The sequence below is a fragment of the Sinocyclocheilus anshuiensis genome, unplaced genomic scaffold (genome assembly GCF_001515605.1).
Source record: "Sinocyclocheilus anshuiensis isolate Anshui unplaced genomic scaffold, SAMN03320099.WGS_v1.1 scaffold293, whole genome shotgun sequence".
Taxonomy (NCBI): Eukaryota; Metazoa; Chordata; class Actinopteri; order Cypriniformes; family Cyprinidae; genus Sinocyclocheilus; species Sinocyclocheilus anshuiensis.
The window spans coordinates 385,431-393,618 of record NW_015540858.1 but is presented as its reverse complement, the minus strand read 5'-3'; the positions used below and the strand labels follow the sequence as shown (position 1 = coordinate 393,618).

Sequence of the window (8,188 nt, the reverse complement as noted above, 5' to 3'; positions counted from 1 at the left end):
ATTCTGATTCTAATAAGAAAGCACCCCTACAACAACTTCTGAAAGTGAACGGTAGTGTTTTACTCGAGCATTACATAAAAATGTCATTTTAACATTAGTGTAATCATTTTAACATGAGTTTAGGAACTGAATAATAAAAAGGAAAAATAAAAAACTGCTTAGAATTTACTCTTTGAATTCAATATGCACTGATTCTTATTTAAGCTACAAAAGTTATTTGGGTAAGAGCAGTGAGTGATTTTCTCTTTGTCTTTTGTTCATGGCCCCAAATATTGCAAGCTGTAGCAATATGTACATTTGCGATATTTCGATAATTTCGATATATTGCACAGCCCTTATATATATATATATATATGTGTGTGTGTTTAAAATGTATTTTTATTATATTTAACTAACAAATATATAAAATTAATTTGTTTAAGTAGAAATATTTATTTTAGTTAAATTTAGTTAGTAAATTAATAATTTTAAATGTATGTTTTAATTATAATTATACAATTATATTTAAATTAAATTATTCATTTTTTTATTAAATTTATATTTAAATTTAAAATGCATTTTTAAATATATTTTTTAATTATATATTTGTAATTTTATACTGACATATAATTGAATTGATTGAATTTGTTTATTATATAAAAATAATTGTTTTATGTATTTTAAATTCGTTTATTTTAAATTATTTTACATTTTATTTTATTTTAAATATTCATATTTGTTTTAATACATTTGCTTATTTTATTTTTTTAATGTATTTTAAATTTATTCAAATTCTTTTTTTTTTTTTGTATTTAAATCTTTTTAATCTTGTAAAATTGTAATTATTTTTTTTTATTTATTTGGGGCTAGGGTTATTTTCTCCGTGTCTAATAAATAAAGACCCATTATTTACAGGTCTTAAAAAGTGATAAATCAGTGAAATTTCATAGACATTTGTAAAATAATTTATAAGAGAATATAAATTGTCTGGTTATTCTTAGTTTTAAAATATTGAATCTACATTTACATTTAATCATTTAGCAGACTCCCTCAGTCCTTACCCATTCATCAGTGATTGGAAAAATCATGTAGGTTAGTTTTGGGAACCCTGGATCATGGTGTAAGTTGTGTGTCCTCAGGCGAGCTCTAAAGATGCGGGTCAGCTGGCCGCGGCGTTGCATCACCGGATTCTGGCCCTGCGGAGTCGTGTGGAGCAGGAGGCCGAGAGCACACCCGCCCCGGCCGAACCAGAGATCCCACAGTCAAACGAGGACGACAGTGACGATGACGAACCCACTAACAACAACAGCACCGGCACGGGGAACTCCACCGCCAGCGGTACGGACACTTCACTTTACATGGGTTTGAACTGAACATACGAAGCATCAGACACTTAGTTAATTGTTTTAGATGGACTAAATTAGAGATGATCCAATAGTGATAAGCCATAAATATTTCTGTCAAGGACAGTAACAAATAAATGGCTGATATTAAATATATATACATTTTGTATATATTCATTTAGTATAAATTCACTATACAGTTTACTCGCATAAATCAGTTCTACATAGCAAATCTTGGCTGCATGATTGTTTATATCACTGCAAGATGTAAACTATATTATCGTCCAGCTCTGATCTGCTAAATGCAACTACAAAGCATGAAGTTATCAACATATTCTGAACATTAACATCATGATTTTCTGTTTCAGCTAGATGCCAAGGCAACATTCCTTGTTTTCTTGATGTACTAAACTTGATGTACTGAAATTTTCCTGTTTGACACTGTAAAGCTGCTTTGACACTGTATTGTATACATCTGTATTGTATAAAGTGCTATATAAATAAAATAAAGGTGAAATAACTGAAATATATATATTTTTTAAAAGTATGTATACACATGACTAACACAAAAATGTACTGCACGAAAAATTACAATGGAAACAGAAACTAATTCAAAGTAATTCACTATAATAGCATCCCAATGATAATAAAATAGCCCTGCTAAACATTAAAATCAGTAGTATTTTAAGCTGTGAATTGAGTCATTTCAATATTACAGTAATGCATTGTGAAATACTGACAGCTATTCATTGTAAAATCTGAAATCTGCTTTGTCATTACAATACGGTTTCATTTGTCATCATTAGTCAAATATAATAGATAACTTGAACTAACAATGAACAATATACAGTATATGCACCATTTATTAATCTTAAAGGCAGGGTCGGTGATTTGGTCCAAACACATTTTTTGTTATGCCTAATTCAAAGTCTCTTCACATCCCAATAGCAATCACTAAGTTAAGTGCTCTAAATTATAAATTATTATATTTATATCGTCTGTGGAAGGCGTAGGACCATCCATCTAATCCAATCAGATTTTTCGGTCCGAGGATTACGATAGGCTGTCCTGCCTGCCTGTCAACGTATGTATTTGCACTCTTCCGTGCACCCTGTTCACGCAGACATGATACGTCATCAGGGCGAGAATGGAAGGTGTTGTTATTGTAGCACGTTGTTTAGGAGGAGGCGTGGCTTTGCAGAGTGATTATGCAGGGAGGGCGGGATCTTATGCTTTCAAAGCTTGCTTGCTGTTGCTAGCCTCTCCGAAATCACCTACTCTACCTTTAATGCAGTTTTCAACATTTTCTAATACAATTTTAAAACTCAAAGGTTGTAACATGAACTGAATTAATGAACAATTGGACTTTTATTAACAAAGATGACTAAATTCTGCAAAAAAAAAAAAAAAAATGTATTACTCGTTAGATCATTTGAGCCATTGCATGACTTAACTAACAAGTGGGAGCCATTTTTACCTTGAGCTATTTCTACCTGATTTAACCTATAAAAATGAGTTTTGTTGGTATAAATGAATGTATTTAGGTTGTTTCAGTGATGTTAAATATTTTTGCCTTGAATAAAACTAGGTAATTTAGATTTTATGTAACGTTATCAAATGAGACCTGTGAATTTGACGATTATTATTATTATTAATATCCTAAATATTGAGTAATTAAAAAATACCTAATATGGACCGCTAACTGATATGATAACAATATCATGCATTTCATGCTGTGATTGCATTGATTGGCCTGTTGTTTTATTGCATATTTTCAGAGTTAACACTGACTTGTTTTCGTGCAGGTAACTGTGAGAACAGCGAGACCCCAGCCGCCGAGAGCACATAGCATCCTGACCCTCTGCCCGACCCACAGCCGCCCACTGGGGTTTTAGCGCAGGCATCTCTGCGGACAGCCCAGACAGACACGGCCCCTTCGGACCGGAGCCCTGGACCTTTGGAGCGGAGTCTCTCTAACCCAAACTTCTGTAGTTCATTTTCCCCTCCAACATTTATTGTAAATCTGGAGTTTTGTTTTTTATCATTTAATTTGTTTTTAGTTGTTGTTGTTTTTTTGTTTTTTTTCCTGCTCTTGGACTGCAAATAAACAAAAATTAAGACAACGAAAAAGGAAAAGACAAAAAAAACAAAACAGACTTTTCCATGTATGGCTTCGGACTTGGTCGCTCATCATATTGATGAGCGTGAGGGTGTTTCTCTCTCCGTTTAAGACATGGCTCATCAAGACTGCAGTTTCTACCGTGGGACCGTTTTTTACTCATTCTCTCTATCGCTCTCTCTTCTCATTGGCTCTCGGCTTTGTGAACTCGCCACATCATCACGCTTATCGGCCAATCGGCTGGCTGGAAGCTCCACGGTCACCTGACCTCTGCTGTGTTCCGTATAGTTGTACCATTTTTCCCAGCTGATTTCTGCCAGCTTCACCAAGCATCTCCTGGATATATTCACTTTCTAGGACAAGCTGACACACTTACTAGTCTGTTAAGATGGTAGTTAGATTTCTCATTGGTGTTAACAAATAAAGGACTTAACGGGCACACGGACTCGTGCTGTAGTGAATCTGTTTCTAGATCGCCCCCTGTGAACGAGAAAAATATCTTCAACCCAACATCTCTTGAAACATCTAATTGAGTTGTGTAGCTTCGTTTAGGGGCAAATAATGTTTATTTTTCTTTTTTTTTTTGTTTATCTGATGTAAAATGTAACTCGCATCTCTGTATTTGTTTTTATTTTCCATATTCTGAGGGTTTGTATTGTGTTGGACTTTTTTTTTTAAATATTGATTTACTATATTAACTTTTTATCCATGTTCATGTCATTTTGAGACGATTTGTCAGAAATTAAGATTTTCTCAGTGTGTTGGAAGTTTGAGTGCATTTAGACAGAAAAAAAGGACAAAAAAAAACTTGTACCCTTGAATGTTCTGTAAATTTCTATGCGTATATTATCACTTACTAGCACACCATGTCTCCAAACTCCTTTACAAAATAAAAAGTAATATCAAAGTTAAAAAAAGTTGAAACATTTCAAATAAAATGTTGTCTTATGTCAAAACGTGGGCCTCTACTTCAGTTTCTCATAAGGAATAATCCATTGATTGAAGTGATGAACAATTATAGCACTATTTGTTATTTGTGGATTAATTATATATATATATATATATATATATATGCAAACAATCCTTTTCAAAAGTTTGGGGTCATTATGATCTTTTTTTTTTTTTTTTTTAAGAGTCTCTTCTCACCAAAGCTGCATTTATTTGATCAAAAATACAGTAAAAATAGTCATGTGAAATATTATTACGATTTCAAATAACTGTTTTTGTGATTATTTTGTAAAATGTAATGTATTCCTGTGATCAAAGCTGAATTTTCAGCATCATTACTCCAGTCTTCAGTGTCACGTGATCCTTCAGAAATCATTCTAATATGCTGATTTGCTACTCAAGAAACATTTCTGATTATTATCAGTGTTGAAAACAGTTGTGCTGCTTAACGTTTTTGTAGAAATCATGATTCATTGATGAATATAAAGTTCAAAAGATCCGAATTTATTAGAAATAGAAATCTTCTGTGAATATTATAAATGTAATCCTTGAATAAAATGATTAATTTCTTTAAAAAAAACCTGACCCTAAAACTTTTGAATTGCAGTGCGTTTATATTGGTTTAAATTTTGTTTGGACAAAAATGTGTGTAGTTTTGGTTTAGTTTGTAAAAATGGCATCAATAAGCAAAACACTTGTTTAGTCAAATGAAATACAGGTGCGTCTCAATAAATATTTGAGTTGAATTACTGAAATAAATGAACTTTTCCACGACATTCTAATTTATTGAGATGCACCTGTATATCAGCAATGTGTTTCTGAGATGTAGGTGTGGTGCGGTGAATGCTCAGCAGATGGCGCAGCAAACAGGCGCTCGCGATCATCTGACTCTACAGCACATCAACTGCATCGAATTAATCGATGCACCAGTTTACAGCTTAAACAGCTGGTGCGATTTATCAAGTGATTGAAGAGTGTTTGTCAGAGAGCTCAATAAAGCTCTTTTGAAGCTGACGTCTTACAAGCCCGGTTTTGACAGCTGTCACGCCGTGTACTGGCGTTCCGGTCAAGATTCACATGCGTTCATTTTGTCTTCTGGGAACAAGCTGTGTGTGCAACATTAAAGCAAGATGTAGAAATCAAACACACGGAATTTCTACGAGTAAATATTGTACAATCTGCACCATCTCGGTGTTATATCTAATGATAAATTGGATGCGTCGAAACTGATTTCTGCGCGCGTCAGACGAGTGCATGCACGTGAGAGATGATGATGATGATGATGACTACAGCTTCCATGCGTTCTTCATCATGGTGATGAAATACTCATCGCTGTCCATAGAAGCACTGACTCCGCTGTAATAGCTCAGGAACTCCTCCAGCGTAACCTGGCACGGGAAGAAATAACAGATTAGTGCGTTATAAACGTGCAAACCCGTCTCATTTCATTAGAACACACATACAGCGCATTCTGACTGGCATCAATTACGTTTTTTTCCCCCTATTTTGGTGTAGTTGCAAGCAAGGACTAAAGGCCCGTTCACACCAAGCAGGGCCGTTTCTACCCAAAGGAGAAATCCCTTTTGGCGTCCCCAGATGCTGGTGGTGCTCTAGGCGACCGCCTAGCTTGCCTATGAGCCTGACACCAAGAACGATAACTATATTCATGTCCACACTGATGCATGGTAACGTGTTTATTAATAGCGCGCACTGCAGTTTTGTCATCTGCCGCTTTAAATGCTCGCGCTCACTAAAGCAGGATGAATTCTGATTGGCTATCAATGTTTTTATCGTTCATCGGCTGGACAAAAATCGTTCTGAAAATGATTCCAACGATATCGTTCCTATTTGTTTTTATTGTTATAGCTGTGATGTGAACTTTCATATTCTCATAGAATTAGAAGGACTTTTAAAACTTTTAAAATCGGTGTGAACAGGCCTTAAAGGCACAATATGTATGATTTTTTTATTAAAATATCCAAAAACCACTAGAACAGTTTTATATATTTTGCTGACTTGTGTACTTACAATACGTGCCCTCTAGTGGCAAAAAAATTACATATTGTGCCTTTAACTGGACATTACTGCATTAGGTAATCGAAGCATCATCGCTCATTCCACATGCAAAGAGGTCCTTTACATTAAAGACTTAAATGTTAAGCAGCAAAACAACCTGTAAAGGTCATAGAAAGAGGGTCAAAATGGTCATAAAATTTCATTATATCTGATTTTGCAGCTAGAAAACTTGACTGATATGAGGAAAAAACAAAATCTTAAAAACATTATTTCCTTGCACAATCATAGTACAATAGTTATACTATTGATTGTCTGTCAAAAGGTGAAATGAAGGAATAATTGTGACAAGGACATGAAAATATATAGTTCACTTTGCAAATATATAAAAAAAAAATTTGTATATGAAATATATGAAACAATTATATTAATTTATAAAAGGTGTAATTTTCAGTTATGTATAAATGGTTTGGGTACATTTACATTTACATTTCTACATATACATTTCTACATATTCATACATATACATGTCTTTTGTATAGATTAAGTTTATTAGTGAAAGTGACACTTACTATGAAAAAAAGAGTGGGTAAAATAAGCTGAGGCTTCAGCCTACACCTTTTTCGTTCAATCTCTAAAATTATGTATTATTACGGAATTGTGTATAAGGACTGAAATAATAAAAAATCTTGATGATTACAGTAATATGTACTGCAGACCTTTATTAGACTGGAAATGCATTCCAAATCCCAAAAATTGGAGGTACCTTTCCATCTTTGTCATACGGAGAGTCGAAGTTTTCCAGGAAAGAGCGGAAGGCTTGTTCTTCTGTCCACTCTCCGCTCTTGTATTTGGGGTGGTTTTTGCTGTTGTAAACACCCTGTAGATCTTCTATGGTCACAACGCCGTCTCCTGTCTTATCAAACTTCTGAAAAGCCTGATTGATCACCCGTTTCCGTGCGTTCGACATGGAAGCAAAGAAACAGAACAAGCGGGTTGCACTGAAATTAGAATGATGAAGGTGTTTTTGAGAAATGTTCTGCATCCTCGAAACACGTTCTTACCCTTAATTTCTCAAGAAACTCATCAAAGTTGATAGTGCCGCTTCCATCCTTGTCCATCATGGCAAAGATCTGCTGTGCTTTGTCCTTCCCCACAGACACGCCGTAGTTCTCCAGCCCCTTCTCGAACTCCTGGAAGTCCAGAGATTTACTGCCATCATCGTCCATAATGCGAAACGTCCTGGAAAAAATATAGGGAATTTATGTTCTAGGTTAAACTGTTGAACGTAAACATATTTTCATTATTTCTCCCAAATCCTCTACCTTCGTAAAAGCTGAATGAAATAGAAAGACAAATATTTAGGTTAAACATTTAACCTCCTGACTATTTAAATATTTATAAATAGTCAGGAGGTTAAAGAGCTGGCTGTCTGGTGCAGTCTCAACAACCTGGAGCTCAACACGCTCAAAACTGTGGAGATGACCGTGGACTTCAGGAGAAACCTCCCTGCACTCCCTCCACTCACCATCATGGACAGCACTGTGACTGCAGTGGAGTCATTCAGGTTCCTGGGCACCACAATCTCTCAGGACCTGAAGTGGGACACTCACATAGACTCCATTGTTAAAAAGGCCCAGCAGAGGTTGTACTTCCTTCGCCAGCTGAGGAAGTTCAACCTGCCACAGGAGCTGCTGAAACAGTTCTACTCCGCCATCATTGAATCCATCCTCTGCACTTCTATAACTGTCTGGTTCAGCTCAGCTACCAAATCTGACCTCAGAAG

The 8,188-nt window shown here is 35.1% G+C and overlaps 1 pseudogene; it reads left to right on the top strand.

The window, feature by feature from the left end:
* The window catches only part of LOC107687924 (ran-binding protein 3-like), a 23,573-nt pseudogene extending 19,173 nt beyond the window's left edge, over nt 1-4,400 (top strand).
* Nucleotides 4,401-8,188: the final 3,788 nt, after the last annotated feature.